Source organism: Podarcis raffonei, chromosome 6 (genome assembly GCF_027172205.1).
Source record: "Podarcis raffonei isolate rPodRaf1 chromosome 6, rPodRaf1.pri, whole genome shotgun sequence".
Taxonomy (NCBI): domain Eukaryota; kingdom Metazoa; phylum Chordata; class Lepidosauria; order Squamata; family Lacertidae; genus Podarcis; species Podarcis raffonei.
This window is the reverse complement of record NC_070607.1, coordinates 86,569,367-86,594,037: the sequence shown is the minus strand read 5'-3', so window position 1 is coordinate 86,594,037 and position 24,671 is coordinate 86,569,367. Positions and strand designations below refer to the sequence as shown.

General features: G+C 40.5%; 1 protein-coding gene across 5 annotated transcripts in view; it reads right to left on the bottom strand.

The window, feature by feature from the left end:
* Positions 1 to 24,671, bottom strand: part of GNAS (GNAS complex locus) — a 179,179-nt gene that overhangs the window by 68,467 nt on the left and 86,041 nt on the right. The gene's annotated exons all lie outside the window — the stretch shown is intronic.

Here is a 24,671-nt window from a genome sequence, read left to right as displayed (position 1 = left end):
GACATATTGCTCCTAGTATGTTTGGGGGAGACAAAACATGAACCTGGGTTTGCACATAATGCTAAGCCAAACCATGGTTTAGCTCAGGGTGGTCCAACACGCAGCCCATGAACTGCAAGTTCCAAAGGAAAGTCGCTCCTCGCAACGGCCATTCTCTTCCATTTTTATCTTCATAGAATAGAATAGAATCATAGAGTTGGAATAGACCACAAGGTCCATCGAGTCCAACCCCCTGCCAAGCAGGAAACACCATCAGAGCACTCCTGACATATGGTTGTCAAGCCTCTGCTTAAAGACCTCCAAAGAAGGAGACTCCACCACACTCCTTGGCAGCAAATTCCACTGTCAAACAGCTCTTACTGTCAGGAAGTTCTTCCTAATGTTTAGGATTTAATGTTTAAATCATGTTCTTTCTACAAATCCAACTGAAAGGGGCAACACTGGCTATGTGGGGCTGGTCCCACAGAGGAAATCCTGTCTCTCAACTGGTTTGTGCCGGGGTGACAACCAACGGATCCGAATAGTGGGCAGCCCCTTTATGGGTGGAGGCAAGCAGAGATTGGCTAAGGCCAGGGCAATGGGGATGGGAGGAATTTTCCATAAGCATCCCAGTTATGTGGCACAAGCCATCCCAGCATTGGTTTTCCATACAACGCCCCTCCGAGTAAGAGAAAAAATTCTCTCAATCTTGTAGGAGAGTTTGGGACAGAGAAAATTATCACTGGCTCCTACACAGACAGATGAAAAGTTTCTTCATGTAGTCAGGCAGGCTCTTTGAGATCATTTCTGGTTGTACCAATGCAAAATTATTGTATACAGTAAGAAGCTACAAATAATTATTGCCAGCAGTAAAATATCGGGAGCAAATAAATATGTGCTCTGCTCTAAACATTTCCACTACAGTAGCTTGCAGGAGTAGAAAAGGTGTGTAGAAATACTTCTCTTCAACTATTCACATTCCAAAAAGTGAAACCAAAAGGTTATTCTGCAACTAGATTTCCTGAGTCTATAGAAGTTAAGTATCTGAGTATGGGATGAAGGCATCTTAAACCTAGTACACATTCATGGCAATGCACACAAATGGATACTAAAGATGTCTAGAGCATGATATGGCACATCACATTTGCTTTGAATTGTTAAGAATGAACATGCATTATAGAACTCTTGGGTGTTTCCTAGTACAACATTCTTTTAGATCCTGTGATCAATCCAGACTGTGGTATTCTTAAAAAAAAGAAAAGCCAGTGTATTGCTTTGCCCATAGCCCTCACAATACTAAACCAGAATGGAGAGCCCATCAGCCCCAACCAGAATAGCCTATGATAGGTGATGATGGGAGCTGTAATCTAGCCACACGTTCCCCATTCCTGGATTAAATGTTACTGACTTGTATTTATTTTATAATTAGAATCAGTTCCTTTCACGATTCAATTTTTTAAAAAAAAATATATGGTCAAAATACTAACCCACTTAACTTCAGAAGCCAGATTATTGCACTGTAGAAGAGTTTAATGGCAACGTACAATGGCAGGGAGGATACTTGCATGAGAGAATACGGGTGTCAAAAGTACTGAAAGGTGTTCCTATTTCTACCTTACCTTTAATCAAACTAGTGTACAGACTGCAGAAAACAGTTTAAAAAACACAAGTGCAAGACCGATAAATTTTACTTACATTCACACTAATGAGTGCGTGCAATCACTTTCTGGAGGAAAGAAAAACCCATCTGCAGCTTCCATTCTCTCAAAAGTAGAAAAAGCTAAGAACTAAAGAACTTGCACTGACACACAAATGCTACAAGATCTGGTGAAATCCTAAATACCTAAGCCTAGTACATTCTGTTCCCAGAGTAGCCATTCAGATGCCTCTGGGAAGTCCACCAGCAGGACATGAGTGCAACATGAGTTCCCCAGCTACTGAAAAGGCATATTCTTTTGCAAACTGAATCTGTATAGTATATACCTAGGCCAAAAACTTGCTGCCTAACTCTTAAGCCTCCAGCTGCTGCGTTATTATGGAAGAGCTGCAAATATTGTTACTGAGGCGGAGGAAGAACCAGACCTACAGAGATGTCAATCATCACAACTAGGGTGAAGGAAGCAGAAGGCAACATGGCACAAAGATAGCCATTATACAGTGAAAGGAGCTGAACTCACAAGTAGATTAGATGAAATATGCATAACTGGTTACCCTTGTCACCTTGAAAACACTAAAATTCTGGACCAACATTGCATTCTGGAGACACCATGTTATTATGAAAGAGGAAATACTTGCTGTCACCCCCCAAAGCTAAGTGTTCTACACAGTATACATTATTTAGGTGGTTGGGAATTCCCGTAAAAAGTAGGGATTATATGGAGTCTTTAGGCCTAGACTGCTTCCTTCCAAGGCACCCCTCTATCAGGAGCTCCTTATTGTTTTACTTTGGGTTCAGCATTTAGCTTAATGGTAATTCAACTCTTTAGTTTAGAAACATATTTTGTCCTGATTATTAAGCACCCTCTTTTCTGCTGATCTAGGGACGCAGGTGGCGCTGTGGGTTAAACCACAGAGCCTCGGACTTGCCGATCAGAAGGTCGGCGGTTCGAATCCCCGTGACGGGGTGAGCTCCCGTTGCTCGGTCCCTGCTCCTGCCCACCTAGCAGTTGGAAAGCATGTCAAAGTGCAAGTAGATAAATAGGTACCGCTCTGGCGGGAAGGTAAACAGCGTTTCCGTGTGCTGCTCTGGTTCGCCAGAAGCGGCTTAGTCATGCTGGCCACATGACCTAGAAGCTGAACGCCGGCTCCCTCGGCCAATAAAGCAAGATGAGCGCCGCAACCCCAGAGTCGGTCATGACTGGACCTACTGGTCCGGGGTCCCTTTAACTTTACTGCTGATCTATTACAAAGAGTATTTCCCAGTACTCAAAGTGATGGCTCTTAATTCAGAACATAATGCTGACTCTCCTGACAAATCCAGAGGAGTAAGCAAAGATGTTCAATATTATTATCTGAAGGCTAAAACGTTCTTAATATTAAAGTATCATTTATCTGAACTAACCTTGGTTACAAGCTTGTAGTTCATCTGGAGAGAGCTTAACCTCAAGTCCAGATTTGAATGACATGCTGAGCATAGTAGAGCGGCAAGTGGGAGCAAAGCTGCTGTGTACTCCTTCTAAGCCAAAGTTTTGCTTAATGGGATGTATTATTGCGTGATCTGCTCAGTATTATGGATTAAAACCATCGTTCTACAAAAGCCACCTTGCATCTCCCTACAGACCTCAGTGCATGATACCAACCAATCCAAAAACAACAAGATTGCAATCCTATATCCTGAGAGTAATCCTCACTGAACTCAGTCAGACTTACTTCTAAGTAGACATACACAGGTTTATGCTGTTAATTATGCTTTTCCTTCACCACCGTGGTCCCAATAATATTCCTATTAGTTGACAATGGTCTGTTTTGAAGCCTATACATCTTGATTATATAACTGATCTATTATTTTGTAGTCACTTTTATGCTTAAACATAACCCTTTGAGAAGCATACATTCTCCTTAGCATGGCTAGAAAGAAAAGTCAATACAACATTCCACACCAGCCAAAAGACATTATGTGCAGTACCTATCAAAATTGAAAAGGTTTTCTGGCTGCTCTTTCTTAGTTTGCCGAATTTATGAAACTATTTTCCACTTTCTTAACCCATTTGAAAGAAAGTAATTTTAATTGTGCTCTCCCAACTGTCATTTACTTCATTGGATTTAGCACATCAAATCATACCTAAAGACTTTGGCCCTCATATGAGGCTAAGACTTGGTCTGAGCCTACAACAGCCTAGTAATGGAATAAATTGCCCTGCAGTGCAAGTTTTAAAGAAGGACTTTGTTGGACAACTAAAAATTCTATTGCAATGAAGACACCAGTAATTTTTCTAGTCGGTAATGATATCACATGGATGTGAAGCTTGCCCAATACACAGTGGGCAAAAACAGCTGTGTGCTTTTTGAACCCCAATTATTATTACTAATGAGTGCATAATGCTTTTTGTAAGATGGGCAGCATTAACATGAACATTTGGTTTTTTTTAAAAAAAAAAAGATATGCAGAGATGATTTGGCCAAAAGGACTATTCGGGAACTGTGGATTCCTTTTTGTGGTTCCATTGCATAACACTAGGTGCAAATCTGTCCAACAACTCACTACATACACTCTTGCTATGACGAGTAGTACCATCTCTCAAAAGCAGGAATGCCTAGTGTGGCACTCCAACTCCAGCCAGCATTGTCAATGGTTAAGGATAATAGGAGCTTTAAGGTGGCTCAATTCAAGGCATGTACAACACAAAAAGCAGCAGTTACATGGAGCCAGTGGTGATTCTTGAGCAGAGTTTCATCTGCTCCCAGCTATTACCTGGCCCTGTTAGAAGACTTTGCATCCAAAGATAAGTAACAAAGTTCAAATGTTTAGTGGACTTCCAAGTTACTGATAAGCCAATTAAGTGATGATGTATTTCAAAGTGGTGCAAAATTCCTGCAATTGACAAGCTGCTAGGTAGTCATCATTGTCTTTAACACAGGAGCACTCAAGTCCCTATTTCTGTCTGTGTTGCCATGGCCCTATGGCATGTTCGGTAAACAAAGAGTCTTATTACAGCAATGAACGTATAACTTCATTTTGTAATATTTACTAAGTGTACATTTTTCCATGACAATGATGCAACATGTTTCCTACATCAAGAGTTCAACCAATAACCTGTACAAATTAGTAACAATTCAACCATTTAAAGAAAATGATAAATTGAACTACTTTATACAAGTGTAGAAAATTTTTAGTTGCTGACTTAAGCAATGTACAACCGAGCAAACTCTGGGTGAAATTCAACATAGCACTAAGTGGGGTGTGAGTATGTGAAACGAACTCTACTCACAAAACAGAACCTTCCCCGTTCTTCTTCCCTTGTGCGCCCCCCCAAACCTGTTTTGGGTTTCCCCTCAACCATTTATAGCAGATTTTGAGGGCATGGGGGTGGCAGTGTAGGAGATGGGAGTTCTTTTATGTAAGTGGACCTTATCCTGCTCAAGAAGTAACTTAATTGAATCTCACCCACTATTTTTAAAATTATTACTGTTCAAAAACATTGCCAGATTGTGCTTCCATCCTTCTGAATTAGGAAGGGACCATTAAGATAAAATGTTTTAAAATATAAAGTTTATTCTTTTTAAGTCACCAACATCTCTCAACATTCCCCCAATGTATTATTTTACACAAAGCATTTAAGGGTGCCTACAGACACACAAGGCTTGTGGTTTGCCCCTATTTGAGCAGAAATACAAAGCTTGATATACAGTTCAGAAGAAATCTGTTCCACTGGTTTTAAGGGGGAAAGAGGGCATGCACAGTGCTGCTTAGCTGAGCTTTGTGATAATCCAAACCCAACGCTTCCCGCAAAACAATTTTTCAACTTTTAAAATTTATTTTGCTGGTATTGTTTTTTTAAAAATGCTAAACATTTGATCAGAGAAATATGCAAGGTACTTTAAAAGTAACAACAGACAGCCCAACCTATTGATTGGGAGGGGTTAGAAAGGGGGGGCTCATCTAAAAGCAGAAAACCTGGCACTGTCCATGGACACAGCTGTATATATCCTAGAAGCTGCTTGATTTTAATACTAGGCAAAATGGCAAGAAATGAACTATAAGAGTCACATTTATCCAGTGGTTTATATTCTTATCTCAGACATTTCCATACACTTTTAAGTATCACTCAATCTTTCTTTAATTCAAGTTCTGAGGTGCAGCCACATAAACTTATTTTAAATGCTTTCCAAAGAATGCTTTGACCTAACTGAGCCCTAGAATAAACTTCAATCCCACTGGGACCATGCAAGTTGTTACAATTGTGATCAGACTCTTGTTTTGACTGTTTTAGAAGGACTAAAAAGAAGCCTTCGTCAGTTTGTCAGGAAGGTCACTGAAGTTTCTTTGAGACACCAGAGAAAAACAAGTTACTGTACGATTCCAAATAGCTTCAAAAAAGAAGTTGCATTTAAGCTGTGTCAAAGATCACAGCATTAAAACTTCCTTGATATCCAAGAGTCAAAATCAAGATAAATGCATGTTTGCTTTAAGAGCTTTTCATCGTGAAAATTCTTAAAAACCTGCTGCGTCTGATAAAACTATTCCCAAGAGGCAAGCTGAAATCAAATCCCATTAGCTGTCATACTGGAAGTGAAATGTCCCGCACCTCAACAATGATCCATTTAAAACAGGGATGAGGAAAGTTTTCAGTCCAATGGCCACATTCCCTTCTGAGAGCCACATGCCCGCGGTAGGTGAGGCCAAAGACAAATGTGGGCAGAGCAACAAATCTAAGTTTTACTTTTGTATAAGCTTTTGGACTACAAGAAGATCAAACCTATCCATTCTGAAGGAAATCAGCCCTGAGTGCTCACTGGAAGGACAGATCGTGAAGCTGAGGCTCCAATACTTTGGCCACCTCATGAGAAGAGAAGACTCCCTGGAAAAGACCCTGATGTTGGAAAAGATGGAGGGCCCAAGGAGAAGGGGACGACAGAGGACCAGATGGTTGGACAGTGTTCTTGAAGCTACGAACATTAGTTTGACCAAACTGCGGGAGGCAGTGGAAGACAGAAGTGCCTGGCGTGCTCTGGTCCATGGGGTCACAAAGTCGGACACGACTAAACAACAAGAAAGCTAATTTCTACACACACCATTCTATTCTTCATGCAGTCAAGCAAAAGGCATTATTTGAGCTCAAGGATGTGTGCCAGCCTAGTAAAAAGACTTTAGGGTGTGTCTAGGAGAATCTCAAGAGTCTCAAGCCTTGGAAGCACTGAAAGGCTATATTCAGCTCCCAAGTCTGAAGTTCCCTGCCCCTGAGAAGTTATGGGGTTCAGCAACACATACACACAGAAACATGCAGCACGCTCATTTCTTTTTTACCCTGTTGAGAGTCCCAAAACAGAGTTCATCTGTGGACATCGTTTTAGAACAAGAAATGCAGTAATTTGTAGACAACAATTTGAGTGTGTCAAGCACTTCAAAATTCTTATTTCACCCTTTTAACATCCTGGTCAGGACATAAAAGTCTGCCTCTCCCAGCCCCTTACCTTAACTCCAGTTCATGCTGAACAAGGTTCCCATTTTAACTAAGGTTTGAAACCAAGGTTTTAAAGACTTGCGCCTGGAGCAAAACAACAGGTTTAGCATACGTCATGGCTTAAGGGATATGAAATCCATTAATGTGTCCTCCACTACTCTGGTCCTATTGCAGATATCCTCTTGCATTAGAACAATGATCCTATCAATCAGGTATGAATCAATCAGGTATGAATTTATGTTAATCTTCTCAATGAGGGGCAGAAAGAGTTGAATATGTGTCACCGTCACTTAAAATAAATGCAAACAAGGTTGAAAAATGTACAAGTTATGACTGATAAAAATCACTGAAGTTACAGAACCTACACCTCTTGCTCCCAGTCATCCTGCCCTTACAATATGGTCCCTTTCCAAATCCCACCTCAAACAAATCTGTCATGGATTCAGGTAGGCAGCCATGTTGGTCTGACTGAGTAGAAATAAAAAAATTAAAAAATTGAGACCAACTAAGTTTATTCTGGGTATAAGCTTTCGTGTGCTTAGTTGGTCTCTAAGGTGCTGGACAATTTTAAAATTTATTTATTTATTTAAACCTGTCATATAATCTTAACTCTCATTTTTTCAAGTACAATTTACCGGGGGGGGGGGGAGAGAAGTGGGCATACAAGCCTACTTTGCTTTAAAACAACCCAACAAAATGGTTTGCAAAATGTATTACATTCTTAAATACGTACAAAGAGCTAGGTGCCACCTTGTCTTCACTCTGGTAAATAGCAGCTGAGCGAGAGACAGACCCAGTTCCCACGTAATACTAAGTATCTTGTACAATAGCTTTAAACTACATGAACAAGCCACAGTGAACCTCAGGTATATGTACTCAACACTACCCCCAAGTTTTGTGCACCAGGAAATGAGAAGCATCTGCTTTCAGTTTTAACTACCCACAATTCCTAATGATGTCTGAACTTGCGGAACTGTGGTTAGTTTTTAAATATAGTCTGAGAACAAGCCAGGATCCGAAACTGAGTAACCCAACAAAATATTTCCAAAGAATCTAGCTTTTCAAACTTGATCTTAGCCAAGAAGTCTGTATATGTTCTAATTTTGAAAATGTTCAAAAAACAAATATGGAAAATTCACTACTGTGTTAAATGATTGTAACCTCAATTTTACTAGGAAAGGGCACATATCAAACCTGTATGTTTTATTTTGTTTTTTTTAAAGAATTTTATTTAACCTCTGCAGTAAATCATCGCCTATTCTAATATAGCCTCTCAGGGAGTCAGATCAGAATAGCATCCATTGGTGTAGGGATTATGTCAATACAATTTTAAGACAGAAATGCACCCTATTAATGTGTTTATTTCTTTAAATTTAATATTTCTACAAACATATAAATATCCTACTGAAGTGCATAACACGAACAGAAACGGGAAACAAATCATAACGTTCTTAAGATTCTACAGACCACCCAACCAGCAATGTTGTCAAAGACAGTTTGAGGTTTGTTTGCTACGTGTGAATACTCTTATGTCTGTTCCGCACTGTGCCACCTTATCCAAAAGAACTGCTGTGGAAACAGACACCTAAATGGCCAGACACAACCTTTTACAAACAGACCACAACCCCCAAAGCGCAAGTGCCTTTTAAGCGTTACCCTACTAATTTCAATTAAGAAAAAACCAATCTGTTATAAATTCCAGATGCATAAAAGTAGGAATGAAGAAGGATTTCAGAACAGGTGTTGTGTGCGTGTCTGTGTTCGAAAACTCCCTAGCCAATACAAAACAAACCCATCAACCTCCCCATTTCATCTCAGCTGATAAATGTCATTTCATCTGCCCCTTTTCTCACTCCCTCCTATTCCCATACTTAATTTGTGAAAGGCTGGCTGGAATCAGGGGTGGGTACTAGGAGAAGACAGCAGCAAAGTCAAAGCCTGCAATTCCTGCAGACGTGAACTATGGATGCTGTGGAGTTAAAGAAAAAAATATCCTTACATTTATTGCTTAAGTTTATTCCTATTTTTACACACAGGCCAACAGGAATTAAACAAGAAAAAAACCCCACAGCAAAATCAAAATAACACCACAAAACTACATTTCCCAAAGTTAAGCTGAGGGTTACTTCATTTAAGTCAGGAGTCAGCAAACGTTTTCAGCAGGGGGCTGGTCCACTGTCCCTCAGACCTTGTTGGGGGCTGGACTATATATATATATATATATATTTGGGGGGGAAACAAATTCCTATGCCCCACAAATAACCCAGAGATGCATTTTAAATAAAAGGACATATTCCACTCATGTAAAAACACGCTGATTCCCAGACCGTCCATGGGCCAGATTTAGAAGGCGATTGGGTCGGATCCGGACCCCGGGCCTTTGTTTGCCTACCCATGATCTAAGTCATTTCTCACGTTGCATGAAAAAATTCTGGCCACACCTGTGAGCCTACACTGCTGACACTAGGAAGAGTAGTTCTTTATGCCACCTGATTCATTCCTTGTGAACAATGGAGGGTTTAAGCATGCTCAGAAAGCTTGACTGGAGGGAGCTGAGAACTTGACTCTCAGAGGCAACTTCCCCCTCCCCAATGCAATTTATTAATGTTGAGGAAAATGGGTGTATGGTAGAGGCTAGAAATGTTACAGGAACTTTTCTGAACTGTGGTGTTTTTTTTAGTTTTGGGGAATTCTCAGGAAACCCCCCCCCATTGGACAGCTTTTGCCCATCTTGACTTAAAAGCTCTCTGTGATCATAACTCTTTGGCCTCAGACCTTTCTGCTGGAAATTGCTTCCTATTATGAACTGCTTTCCTTTGTATATGGACTCCTCTTTTTAATGAAACACAAAATTACTCCAATTCTATTTGTTCATATGAACCACTGACATAATATTTTTCTGTTTTGCAGGCAAAACTTGCAGACAAAATCCAGGATGGTGATTCACGAATGCCAGTGTGATAAAACTGGGACATTCTGATCTAAAATCCCAAAATAATCTCAACTTACTTTGTGGTCATTAGTGATAACATACATATTATGTACTTAAGCAACTGGTTCTATGGAGGCTATGATTTTGTACTACTTCATATTTTGTACTTTGTTTGGTCAACTGAAATAACCCTATGAAAAACTTTAGATAGCAGTGTAATGGCCTCTGATTATTCAAAATGCAGCCTCCCCTTAAAGTTCTCACCTGGTATTTATTTACATTTAATTCCTTTTTTTTTAAAGAAAGTTACCTGACCAATTAATATTCACTAACAATTAATGTAAGATTTTTAACTGAGAAACAAAGCCAATTCGAGTCACTTTATAAATGACTGATCAGACATGAACAAATCCCATTTCATATGCAAGCTTGCATGCATCTGCTATATAAATACAGGATCCTGATTAGTTTCAGCAAAAGCAATGGTCATTTAATAAAATGTGCATCAATCCTAGCAAACCTGGGCCACACTAAGTTGTACAGAGATGTGACTCAGCGTTCCGTAACTCTTATTCTCTTTACACATTTGGAAACCATTTAGGTCCTGAATATTCAATTCCCTGTGGACATTTACTAGAAATGTCAGTGTATATGCAAGGAACTTCCAGACCACAGTAGTGACCACAATAGATGCCTAACTATATCCACCTCACTGCACATCACCTAGCTGTCACCATTTTTCAACAGCCTTGGGGAATATTTGGCATAAAGGCTGCTAACATGAAGAGTTAATTTAAGAAAAATTTCAAGCAGAATGCTACAGTGCAATCTCATAACTATTAAAAGTTACTAAAACACGTATAGCTTACATGGGTTCAAGATAATGTGCAGAAATGAGTCTTTAAGGCAGAAAATTAAATCTCATGCATTGCAAAAACAGCCAGTATTGCATTGGTCCCACCAAACAAAACACACTCAATGTTCCATTAAGCATCCATTATTGTGGTCTGAAAAGCTAGTAAAATCCTCTTTCTGCCCTGTGTCTACCCATCACTCATTGGGTTCCGCTCTAGATCCTGTCCTGGAACCACTCCTAATCTAAATTCCATAGTGGCCCAGCTCATCTACCATCATCCCCACTCCCTAGCCAAGGGTGCTAATGTTTCAAAAATCAAAATTGGCAACTTTAAGATAACCTTGGTTTCATATATATTCAAATCTCATATCTAAATTTAATAAATAATAATAATAATAATAATAATAATAATAATAATAATAATAATAATATCTTTATTGTCATTACCCCCTCTCGGGGACAACGAAATTACTTGACTGCTCCATAAAAACACTAATTAAAACAATACAGTATAGTACAGCAAGGAAGATTAGATGACTTTCAAAGTCCAGGCTTCCCATTCAGGGCCGAGATCGCTCTGGAGAAGAAGCTGTTCTTAAGACGGCTCGTTCTTGTCTTCATCGTCCTGTATCTCCGTCCCGACGGCAGGAGCTCGAAGAGACAGTGACCAGGATGCGATGGATCTTTTACTATGTCCAGTGCCTTCCTATGGCACCTTGTGGCATAAATCTGCTCTAAGGTGGAGAGTGGGCAGCCAACAATGCTCTCTGCTGCCTTAACAACTCTGCACAACCCCATCCTGTCCTGGGTAGTACAGCTTCCGTACCACACACATAAGCCATAAGTGAGCACGCTCTCGATGGCACAGTGATAGAAGGCAAGCAGCAGTTTCTGCGGAAGATGGTTTTTCCTTAGAATTCTCAAAAAGTACAGTCTCTACTGCGCCTTCTTCACAAGCCCCCTTGTGTTGACACTCCAGGACAGATCCTCTTGTAATTCAATGCCCAAAAATCTGAACGTTGTTACCCTCTCCACACAGACCCCATCAATCAAAATTTGTGACATTATCAGTATTTTCCATAAACATGGAGAAGTTCCTCATCAACTTTGCTAGCTGAACTGTCAACCGATGCAAAAGATTACTTAAAATCACACACTCATTCACACACACACAGTACAATACAACGTAAGAAAATGAAATTATAGCCTGTGCATGCATTACATTTTGTTTCTGTACCAGTAAGTGTGTTGTCCATTTACTTCTAGGGAGCTGAAAACTCACATTTAAAACAGTGACTTGGATAAATTCACTGGAAGAAAACAGTTCAAACCGTGCTACTTAAATGTAAGTGGAGTTCTGAAACAGATGTGGCGAAGACAATACCCTCCAGACTCCAACTCCCATCAGCCCTAGCCAGCATGACCAATGGTGGCCAGGGATGATGGTAGCTAATCCTTTCACTTTTTTGATATGGCTTTATACCGATAAGGCAAGAGACGCAAGTGGTGCTGTGGTCTAAACTACAGAGCCTCTGGGGCTTGCTTTACCTATACAGTGGTACCTCGGGTTACAGATGCTTCAGGTTACATACGCTTCATGTTACAGACTCCGCTAACCCAGAAATAGTGCCTCGGGTTAAGAACTTTGCTTCAGGATGAGAACAGAAATCGTGCTCCGGCGGCACAGCAGCAGCAGGAGGAGGCCCCATTAGCTAAAGTGGTGCTTCAGGTTAAGAACAGTTTCAGGTTAAGAACAGACCTCTGGAACGAATTAAGTACTTAATCCGAGGTACCACTGTATACCAATAAAACACACACTACTCATTTGTTACACATTCATGCCCTATCAACTTCAACCTTGTGACTGATGACGTTGACGATTTAAAAAAAGGTATGTCATATTTATAAATTCAGATGGACTAATTGATGGAGTAACCCAGTTGAAACTACTAATGTAAGCTTTTCTACTTTGACTGCTGCAAAAGGCTGAGGTCAGTATAAAACTGTTTCCACTTAATTTTCCAGTTAAGATATGATGGTTATGGTGTGACGTACACACAACTTGCTGGAGGCATTCTGCTGGCAAGATCGCACCTCTTGGGAAATGTTCAAGGTAACTATTTGACTTAACTGCGTATTTATTACTGAATGCCCACTATTAAAACAGAGTGCGGAAAAGGCAGCAGGGTAATTTTTCACCTCAGGCCACCCAACTTAATACGTAGCTGGTCATTAATATAAAATAAAATAATTACTGGAAAGCACTGTATTACCCTTTGCGTGAGTACCTTTATGCATTTTTAAAAGATACAAGTTTAGGTTTTTGTAACAGAAATCTCATCTTGGGATCAACAGAAATTATGAGAATAATAAATATTTACATATAGGCCAAGGAGTATAGGCAAGCTGAAATTTATATCTTACTTTAAAAAGGTCTGGTTATTTAAGACAATGGCCCACAATCCAGAGCAGCGTATGCATAGCGATTTTGTGTTGTTCCTGTTCAGCACACAGGACCCCTGCCCCAAAACGGTGTTTAGCTCCATAAAGCAGCTTTGAGGCAGAGGACTGATATAATAACCATTTCTTGAGTTATGTGCATTTCAGAAGTTTGCAATCTTGCCACATATTTGATCCCATTAAAAAGTTATCTAAACCATTTTTGTACTGCATCTGTCTCCTTCGGGCAAAACAAATCAGATTTTTGTTCTAGAGACAACGTCTGGAGGATGCAGGTGGAGGAGAGAAATTCAGGTGGAGGGACAGAAATTCATTTGCACAACACTGGATTCCACCCTAAATTTCTTTTAAATGGTACTAAGTAATTAAATATTACATAATCTATATATGGATTATATTAAGTAATCTGTAAATATCCATATTGGTCCTATAGGTAATATCTAAACTGAATTAATGTTTCTACCAGATACATTAGTTAATACATTAGCCTACAATCAAAAGCATTTTATTTTCATCTAATGCTCTAGTCTCCTCAGTAATTGAACAATAACTCAATACTCCACCTATGATGGCATTTTTGTCTGTTTTGTGTGGGTGAGGCAGGCCCAAAGCAGAGTGTTGTAGAAAGAGCAACACTGGAAAGAATAAAAGATAAAAATATGCCTAGTGTGCAGATGCAGATATTCCCACTTCACCTATGCTTCACCTCACAAGGTGTCTTTTTTTATTGCTCTGTAAGCTACTGTTGGAGCTTTTTTCGATTTAAGAAAGGGATAAAAATTTCTTTAGACAAATAAATCAATAGGCTGGACATGAGAAAGACCCTATGCGGGAATGCTTTAAACATATTCCCTCTATAGGAGGAGGAAGAACGAATGCAGAAGATATGCAGCGTGGCAAAGATAGGCAAGGCCCGATTGTAAAAACGGCAGTGTAAGTAATTATTTGGTTTTTAAAATTAACAAGGTTTCGTAATCAGATCCGCACCTCTGTTTATGCATATATTAAGTATGATCCCCTTTCTGCAGATTCAGATAAATGATATAAATCACCTTGATTAAAAAATCCACCATGAATAAAACCATTTAACACTACCAGCCGCAAAAGCCTAGAAGTAAACCCATTCCGGGTTTCGGCGGTCCGTAACCCGAAAAAACGCAACCTGAAGTGGCTGTAACCCGAGGTATGACTGTACTGAATTGCATTTGCAATTTTACTGCCCATTCACTCAGTCTGGAGAGATTCTTTTGGTGTGCTTCACAATCTCTTTTTGTTTCAATGACCCTGAACAATTCAGGCCACCTCACTGCTTACCACCAACTCTAAATTGTTTATGAAGAAGTTTAAAAGCACAGGTTCCCATTCTGATCTTTTGGGTAGCACACTTTCTGCATCTTTCTTCCAAAGCTCCTTACTCTCTGCTTTCTGCTACTTAACTTTCTGCTACTGATCCACAAGAGGACCTCTTCTCTTATCCCTTGACTGTTAAGACTACACAGGAGCCTTTGCTGAGGTACCTTGTTGAAAGTCCAACTACACTATGTCAACCAGATCACTTCTATCAACATGCTTGGCTAACAGTCTCAAAGAACTCTTAATAGATATATGAGATGGGACTTGCACTAGCAGAATCAACACTGGCTCTACTTAAGCAAGGCTTATTATTCTATGTACTTGGCTACTTTATCTTTAATAATACTTTCCACCAGTTTTCCTGGGACAGAGGTTAAGCTACCTAACTGGCCTGTAATTTACAGGATTCCCATCCCCCAGTTTTTTACCCCCAGGCTACACATTGGTTACTTTCCAATCCTCAGGTACAGAAGCTGATATTTGTTAGAAGATCAACAATGTCACATTTGAGTTCTTTGAGAATTCTTGGGTGGTGGCATATGCCCCTGGCAATTTGTCAGTTTTTATTTTGTCTATTAGGAACTTCATCTCTCCTCATCACCACTATTTATCTATGAATCTCATCCTTGGAGGGGAATGCAGCCCTATAGCAAAACAAAAGTGACTGGTACCTCTGGGATGAACTGAACCACCCACTGCCATCACAACCACCTTGCCTGTATTGGGTTTCTTTTTGTTATCCCTCATTCAGTCCCATTAACGGCTCCTAGCATCTTTTTAGAATATCTGGAGCTATTTTGAGACGAAAACGACAAATGAAGCTGGAGTCAGATGCCACACTATTCCCAAATCTCTGAGCTGTATGAAATCATTGGGATTGCCAATGTTGAACTCAATAGCTTTTAAGCTGATGTCAAAGCATCAAAGGCACATGAACACATAAAACAACGGAAGTTTTGCATGTAAGATGAATCAGAAATAAGAGGAGTCATTATTGGCCCAAATAAATGCACAAACCACATATCCATATTCCTATGCCTTCTGGCAAAGATGTGCCCTAAGTTAAGCATATGCACAACTTTATAACACCCTTCACTGAAAAGGAAAAAATGACTCTTTCTATAATCATCATGCAATTTTTTTGTCTTTGATGACGCAAACATATAACATAAGCACCAGACATCAATATCAGTCATTTTCATAAATCAGTTCAGAATGGTGAACTTAATGCTTCCATGCAGTAGTATCTCATCTGGAGTTTTAGGAAAGAGGCAGGCGTCTAGTATAAGTGCATAAACAATATACTGTATTAATTCCAATTAGATACCTGGGAAGGTGGGGAACTGCTTGGCAACCACCTTTAACAAAAAAAAAATTTAACTTAGTGGGAAGATAGTAAGGACTCGATCCTACAAATCTACATATACAGAACAGCCCTTGGTCAGATATCTCTGGGGCTACTATTCCATAAGTTCAATGACAACAGTGGGAAAAGCCACTTCCCTTGTGCTCACCTATTTTCTGCTTGAGGGGAGAAAAGAAGAGCTTTAGAAGCTACAGGGAAGTTCTCAACCATGTTCATACAAGAACAGGCTATTCCCATAATAGAGTCCCTGGTGCCAAACCAGTTTACTTGTGGGATTGCCTTACCACATTTATGCCCGCTCAACCACTTCAATCTGCAGAACTGGCACTATTTACAGGTGCCACATGATACTTGTTTCACAAGAAATATATTTTAGTGTGGCAGCACCTACACTTTGGAAAACCCTATTGATAGATGCCTTCACTGTACTCGTTTCATTGCCTGCTTAAAATATTTTTGTTTAGTTTAGGCAATCCGATCCAGGCATGTAGAAGTTTTATGTGTTTTATTTCTTTTCAGCTACTGATGATTTTAATCATCCTTTTAATGCTTTTAAATACTTGTTTCTAACTCTTATTATTGAGAATATTAATCTTTTATTTCATACTTTTGTAAACCGCTTAGAGGTATTTAAAAAACAAAAAACAAAATCAAAACAATCAAATTGCAAATACATTGAATTAAATAAATAAATTAATGGCATGTTTAGAGTTGTAATATCCAATGCCAGCACCTTAAATTGAGCTGGGAAACATTTGGTCAGCTAGTAAAGTATAGTAGATATAAAATTGGCAACATGTAGTCTAGCACTGTGGAACCTCTGGCCCATGGGCCTAGCTAGGCCTGGAAGGAGTCCTAATTTGTCACACAAGGCTGTTTTCCTCAAACCATGCTCACATGCTCCACAAATGATGTCATACATGGTGTCAGGTGGGGGGGCAGGAAAATACAGTAGTACCTCAGATTAAGAACTTAATTCGTTCTGGAGGTCCGTTCTTAACCTGAAACTGTTCTTAACCTGAGGTACTACTTTAGCTAATGGGGCCTCCCGCTGCCGCCACGCGATTTCTGTTCTCATCCTGAAGCAACATTAACCCGAGGTACTATTTCTGGGTTAGCGGAGTCTGTAACCTGAAGCGTCTGCAACCCGAGGTACCACTATATGTAGCTGCAAAGGAACAATTGAGAGCCTTAAAATGAACTTCTGATTGTTCCTTGGCAAGCAGGGCATGTATTTGGCACCTTTAAATTTGGCAGCAAATGGAAGCCTCAATGGCACTGATTCCACTTGGGAGCTCTTAACGGAAGCTTTTGAATGGAACCAACATCTGCCAAAAGTGGGGCTTTAAGTCAATACTGATCAACGTGTACTTCAAGCCTAGCTTGGATCAGCTGGGATCTTCCCTTTGCAACACTGCTTGAGCTCCAGCTGTGCTGCGAAGGGTAAATCATAGAATCATAGAATCATAGAATAGAATCATAGAATCATAGAGTTGGAAGAGACCACAAGGGCCATCGAGTCCAACCCCCTGCCAAGCAGGAAACACCATCAGAGCACTCCTGACATATGGTTGTCAAGCCTCTGCTTAAAGACCTCCAAAAAAGGAGACTCCACCACACTCCTTGGCAGCAAATTCCACTGTCGAACAGCTCTTACTGTCAGGAAGTTCTTCCTAATGTTTAGGTGGAATCTTCTTTCTTGTAGTTTGGATCCATTGCTCCGTGTCCGCTTCTCTGGAGCAGCAGAAAACAACCTTTCTCCCTCCTCTATGTGACATCCTTTTATATATTTGAACATGGCTATCATATCACCCCTTAACCTCCTCTTCTCCAGGCTAAACATGCCCAGCTCCCTTAGCCGTTCCTCATAAGGCATCGTTTCCAGGCCTTTGACCATTTTGGTTGCCCTCCTCTGGACACGTTCCAGTTTGTCAATGTCCTTCTTGAACTGTGGTGCCCAGAACTGGACACAGTACTCCAGGTGAGGTCTGACCAGAGCAGAATACAGTGGCACTATTACTTCCCTTGATCTAGATGCTATACTCCTATTGATGCAGCCCAGAATTGCATTGGCTTTTTTAGCTGCCGCGTCACACTGTTGGCTCATGTCAAGTTTGTGGTCAACCAAGACTCCTAGATCCTTTTCACATGTAGTGCTCTCAAGCCAGGTGTCACCCATCTTGTATTTGTGCCTCTCATTTTTTTTGCCCAGGTGCAATACTTTACATTTCTCCCTGTTAAAATTCATCTTGTTTGTTTTGGCCCAGTTCTCTAATCTGTCAAGGTCGTTTTGAAGTGTGATCCTGTCCTCTGGGGTGTTAGCCACCCCTCCCAGTTTGGTGTCATCTGCAAATTTGATCAGGATGCCCTTGAGTCCATCACCCAAGACAGAACCCTGTGGCACCCCACTAGTCACTCTTCTCCAGGATGAAGAGGAACCATTGATGAGCACCCTTTGGGTTCGGTCAGTCAGCCAGTTACAAATCCACTGAGTGGTAGCATAGTCAAGACCGCATTTTACCAGCTTCTTTACAAGAATATCATGGGGCACCTTGTCAAATGCCTTGCTGAAATCAAGGTAGGCTACATCCACTGCGTTCCCTTCATCTACCAGGCTTGTAATTCTGTCAAAAAACGAGATCAGGTTAGTCTGACATGACTTATTTTTCAGAAATCCATGCTGACTATTGGTGATCACAGCATTCCTTTCTAGGTGCTCACAGACTGTTTGCTTAATGATCTGCTCCAGAATCTTCCCTGGTATTGATGTCAGACTGACTGGGCGGTAATTATTTGGGTCCTCTCTTTTCCCCTTTTTGAAAATAGGGACAACATTTGCCCTCCTCCAGTCTGCCGGGACTTCGCCTGTTCTCCAGGAATTCTCAAAGATGACTGCCAGTGGTTCTGAAATCACATCTGCCAGTTCTTTTAATACTCTTGGATGCAGTTCATCTGGCCCTGGAGACTTGAATACATCTAAACTAGCCAAGTATTCTTGTACTATCTCCTTAGTTATTCTGGGCTGTGTTTCCTCTGCTGAATCATTTGCTCCAAATTCTTCAGGTCGGGCATTGTTTTCTTTATCGGAGAAGACTGAGGCAAAGAAGGCATTGAGGAGTTCAGCCCTTTCTGTGTCCCCGGTTTGCATTTCACCATCTTCTCCTCTGAGTGACCCCACTGTTTCTTTGTTCTTCCTTTTGCTACGAACATACCCATAAAAGCCTTTTTTGTTGCTTTTAACCTCTCTAGCAAGCCTGAGTTCATTCTGTGCTTTAGCTTTTCTGACTTTGTGTCTACACGTGTTGGCTATTTGTTTGAATTCCTCTTTGGTGGTTTCCCCCCTTTTCCATTTTTTGTACACATCCTTTTTTAATCTTAACTCAGTTAAAAGTTCTTTAGATAGCCACCCTGGCTTCTTTAGGCACCTTCCATGTTTCCGTCTCATTGGTATTGCCTGAAGTTGTGCTTTTACTATCTCCCTCTTAACAAACTCCCAGCCATCATGAACTCCCTTTCCTTTTAGTATTACTGTCCATGGGATCTCACCAAGCACTTCCCTAAGTTTTATGAAGTCGGCTTTCTTAAAGTCGAGAAATTGAGTCCTAGTATGCTTGGCTGCTCCTTTCCGCTGTATAGTAAACTTCAGAAGAGCATGATCACTCGCGCCTAATGATCCTTCCACTTCTACCCCACTAACCAGGTCATCAACATTGGTTAGGACCAGATCTAAAATGGCTGTTCCTCTTGTTGCTTCTCCCACTTTCTGGACAATGAAGTTGTCTGCAAGGCCAGTGAGGAATCTGTTTGACCTTATGCTCTTGGCTGAGTTTGACATCCAACAAATATCCGGGTAATTGAAGTCCCCCATTACTACTATCTCCCTTCCTTTTGCATGCTTGGCCATCTGTTCCAGGAAGGCATCATCTATGTCCTCCGTTTGGCTTGGGGATCTATAGTAAACTCCCACAATGAGGTCACTGTTATTCTTCTCTCCCTTAATTTTGACCCAAATGCTCTCACTTTGGCTTTGAGGTTCTAAATCTTGGATCTCTTCACAGGTATACACATCCCTGACATATAACGCCACTCCTCCTCCTTTCTTGTCTGGTCTGTTTCTCTGAAATAGATTGTATCCCTCCATTATTACATTCCAATCGTGGGACTTATCCCACCAGGTTTCAGTGATTCCTATTATGTCATATTTAGTTTGCTGTACCAAGAGCTCAAGCTCATCTTGTTTATTTCCCATACTTTGCGCATTAGTGTACAGACATTGAAGTCCATTAATCATTCCCCCGTGTCTCTTATTTAAGGATTTTTTCCTCCCACCACTAGGTCTGTGTGCTGTTTGCTCCATTCGGTCTATGACATTTGGATGATCATCTTCATCAATTGATAGACTCCTACCTTCAGGAGCACTGTCTCCCTCCCCCACATTAGTCAGTTTAAAGCCCTCCTGATGAGGTTTCTGAGATTTTTTGCAAAAACATTCCTCCCAACCGTTGTGAGGTGCAGCCCATCGCTTGCCAGAAGTCCATCTTCAAGAAACTGCATTCCGTGATCTAAGAATCCAAACCGTTCCTGTTTACACCATTTGCGAAGCCAGTTGTTCACTTCCACTATTTTTCCCTCTCTCCCTGGGCCACGTCGTTCAACTGGGAGGACAGATGAGATGACAATTTGTGCATTTAATTGCTTCAATTTCCTGCCCAGAGCCTCGTAATCTCTTTTGATCTTCTGGAGGCTATTGCTTGCAGTGTCATTGGTTCCCACATGAACCAAGAGGAAGGGGTATTTGTCAGTGGGTTTTATGATTCCTTGCAGTCGTTCAGTTACATCTTGGATCTTAGCCCCGGGGAGACAGCACACTTCCCGAGACATCTTGTCAGGCCCACAGATCACTGCTTCTGTTCCCCTCAGTAGGGAATCCCCTATCACCACTACACGCCTCTTCTTAGGTCTGGTCGGGGTTCTTCCGTGAGCTGTCCGTTCCAAGGTCGCCTGCACATTCCCTGAGGACTGCCTTTGCTGCTCGTCTTCATATTCCTGATCGACTGTAATGAGGGAGAGATCCTCAAATGGAGTCTGCTCTTCGTCTTCCATGCTAGGGGAAAGGACCTCAAAGCGATTGCATATTTCTAAACAATCAGAGCGAACCCTGGGCCTCCTACTTCTTTGAGTCACGTTTCTCCATATATCTGGCGGTTCACCCAACATCACGGTGAAATAAGTGATTGACAAGTGGGCAGCCCCACCCACCTGTCAAAATGACCCATTGGGAATAGGGACCCAAGGACCCAGTCTGCTGTACTGTAAATGTTCTCCACCCCTGCAGTCCATTCTTAACCTCTGCCAGCAATCCCACATTTGCATTTTGTATCAGCTGAAATTTCCAAACTATCCAGATTTCAATGGGAGCCCCACACAGAAATTATGACAGTAGTGCAAACTGGAAGTAACCAGGGCATGAAAGTCTGTGGCAAGGTACAGCTTCCCTTAAAAAAGCTTAGAAATATTCCTGGTCACCACTGTCCCCTCTGTATTTAATAACCATAATAGATTTGCAGCACCAAACTGGGAACTTGTTTCTTCAAGAGAAATTATACACCTCTGAAAACAGGTTAGACACCTTGTTCCAAGTCGTAAGAACCCCGTCAAGAATATTTCTGTCTTATCTAAGTATGTTTCAGTTTGTTCATCAGAAAATAGCATTTCAAGACTTTCACATACTTCCCCAGGATTTCCTGCTGGAAGAGAGAGATGTCTTCATACTGATGACATCCCAGTCCAAATTTACATATGACCTCATACAGCAGTTTCATGCATGAAAAGGCATGAATGACAAGAAGGAACCTGTCACAGAGTAATCACCCAACACAAGCTTCTACAACCTGCTCTCAATACACATCCTAGTCTGCTGGGCTTCATGATTAACATGGTCAGTGGTGCTGAAAGCTGTTGAAGGATCAGCAAGGTCACATTCCCCTGTTCATCTCCTAGCACATGTCATCCATCAGGTGACCAGGGCAGCTTGGATCCACTTCAGGCAGGAAACATGCAATCACTTATGGGGCAGTTATGTGATACTGTGAGAGAGAAAACTGGGAATAACAATATTGGGAGTAACACAAGGTCTTACAAGAAGTTATTCAAAGAATGGCATGATTGTGGAAAAGGAGAATGAAGAGGTATGATAAGTAAGATGTGTAAAGGGAATGAAGACTCTTAAAGGTGCATTTATTTTTGAAATTTAAAATTAATCTATGGGGGCGGATCATTAACAGATCTGGTCAAAATGATGAGCAGAGAAAAAGGTGATGAATGTTGGTTCAAGGAGAATTACAGCAGAAAAAAGATTGTGGGACAGGCAAAGCACAGATCATTGGCTAAATACTTGTCGAATAGTAAGTATGAAAACTTGAACTGATACAAATTGAGGAGAGATAATTGAATTACACTAATTAAAGGGGGATACTCTGAGGGGGTAGGAAGAAAATTAATGGGAAATGGGAGAAGAGTAAGAATTTGGGTGCACTTATTTTTGTTTTCAATGGGGAAAATTTTTAACTATAAGAGCCCAGAGAACAAATGAGAATTAAATTATAAATCACAGAAGAGTGACAATAAGAAAAATATTATTCAGAAGACGACAAGAAGCAGCAGGATCAAAACATACAAATGCTGTGTAAAGTATGAAGTAACAAGGTACCCATGGAAAATAAACTGCAACACAAGTTTTACTGATATTATTAGCAGTTAATTGTATTTGTTCCTGCAGTGACCTCTAACTGGAGCACTTCAAACCAAAACAGCAAAAAGCTATAGCATAACTGCTATTTGACATTCTAACACCCAATATAATTGAGAATTGGGTAATCTTTCCGTTTTCTAACTTTTGACAAACCAGGAAGCCAGCTGCTCTCCATATGCTTGTATATTACCAGGATTATTCAAAACTGAATCTGATGTGCACTGCAGAGAAATTCTTTAAAAAGAGACATAAAGGAAAAGCTTACAGCTAGGAAAACGGAAACTGGATAATTTCAGACAATATTACTCCCCTTCTTCCTCAATATTGTCCATTTTTCTTGCTTTAGGTTTCTAAGGAATCAACAGCTAAACAGACAAACCACTTATTTCCCTATGCTTTGACAGTGGCGGTTTGCCCTTTTATGGCTATCACTGAACACTCTTAAGCTTTTTTATTTTTGCTTTTTCTGGCAGCAGCAGAGATGAATCCATCATTCACCTTACCGAGGACCTTCAGAAGAAGCCAATCATATATATCAGGGTAGCCAATATGATGTTTTCCAGATGTTTAGGACTACAACTCCCATCATTTCTGGCCAATGGTCATGCTGGCTGGGGCTCATGGGAGCTGTAGTACAAAACATTTTGAGGGCACCATATATTGGCTACTGCTTGTGCATACACATACACACACATGCATGTTAATGTATACGAAAACCCAAGAGCTGCCCAATTGAAGCAAAGGTAAAACACCAGATTAGCTCTAACATACTACTGAAAAGTGTAATATTTTTATACACTTACTTAAACAAATCAGGATTATTCTTGGATCTAATGTCTTTGTCCTTGAATATTGGCCTAGTTGCCTGACATCCTGAATATTCAAGGGTTTTCTTTAGTAAATGTTATTAAAAATAAATAAAATGAAATAAAACCTGCAGGCTTGAGTTGCTTTTATGACAAACAAGTCTGTATTCCCTCCACAAGTGACTCTGGAACCTGTGAGTTGGTGAAAATCTGCATCAATTTTGTATAGCACTTAAGTACACATTTCTCCACTCAAGCCCTTGTTCTTGGAACTTTATTTCTTGCCATTAAATTACACTGTAGCAAATTGTTTTTCAATAGAAATCAATATTATGTGACCATTGGAATTAATGAAAAGGACTAAGTTTTCCAAGTATTCCAAAGCAATAATGCAGCAAATAAAAACTTAGCCGTCACAGAAAAATACTCTGATTCGAAATTATTTTACCTGCCATACCAGCCTTATGAAGTACCATTTCAGGGCTCTCTAAGACTGAAACATATGTAAACCGGTTTTTTGTTTTTTTGAAAATACTTCTGTGTGCTGGTGCACTTAGTGTCATTTTTTTAAACAAAGACCTTGTGCTAATTTTTGTTACATTGCTAGACTCAAAGACATGTCTAGGGACACTATTGACAGTCTCACAAGTCAAAATTCCTCACTTAGACTGTACCATTATTTATGTGTCTTGGGAGTCTTGAAGGATGCAGCAGGCACAGATAATTATCTTATGGAGTCTTGACTACAGATAGGAGCAAGCAGAATTGGCCTATTTAATTGCCCCCTGGAGAATATAGCAAGTGAAAGGTAGTTAATTTATCATTATTCTGATTTTGATCTCACCACAAATTCCCAAAACTAGAATATCTGTTCAATCTAACATGACTAGTAAGATAGCCTTATCACTAGTGAACGCAAGTGGTCTTACTTTGCATAACTGGGGCTCCACACAGAAATGTCACAGAAAGCTACAAGGCTGCCTTATATCAAGTCAAGACTATGTCTACAGTGACTGGCAGCAGGCCTCCGTGGTTTCATACCACAGC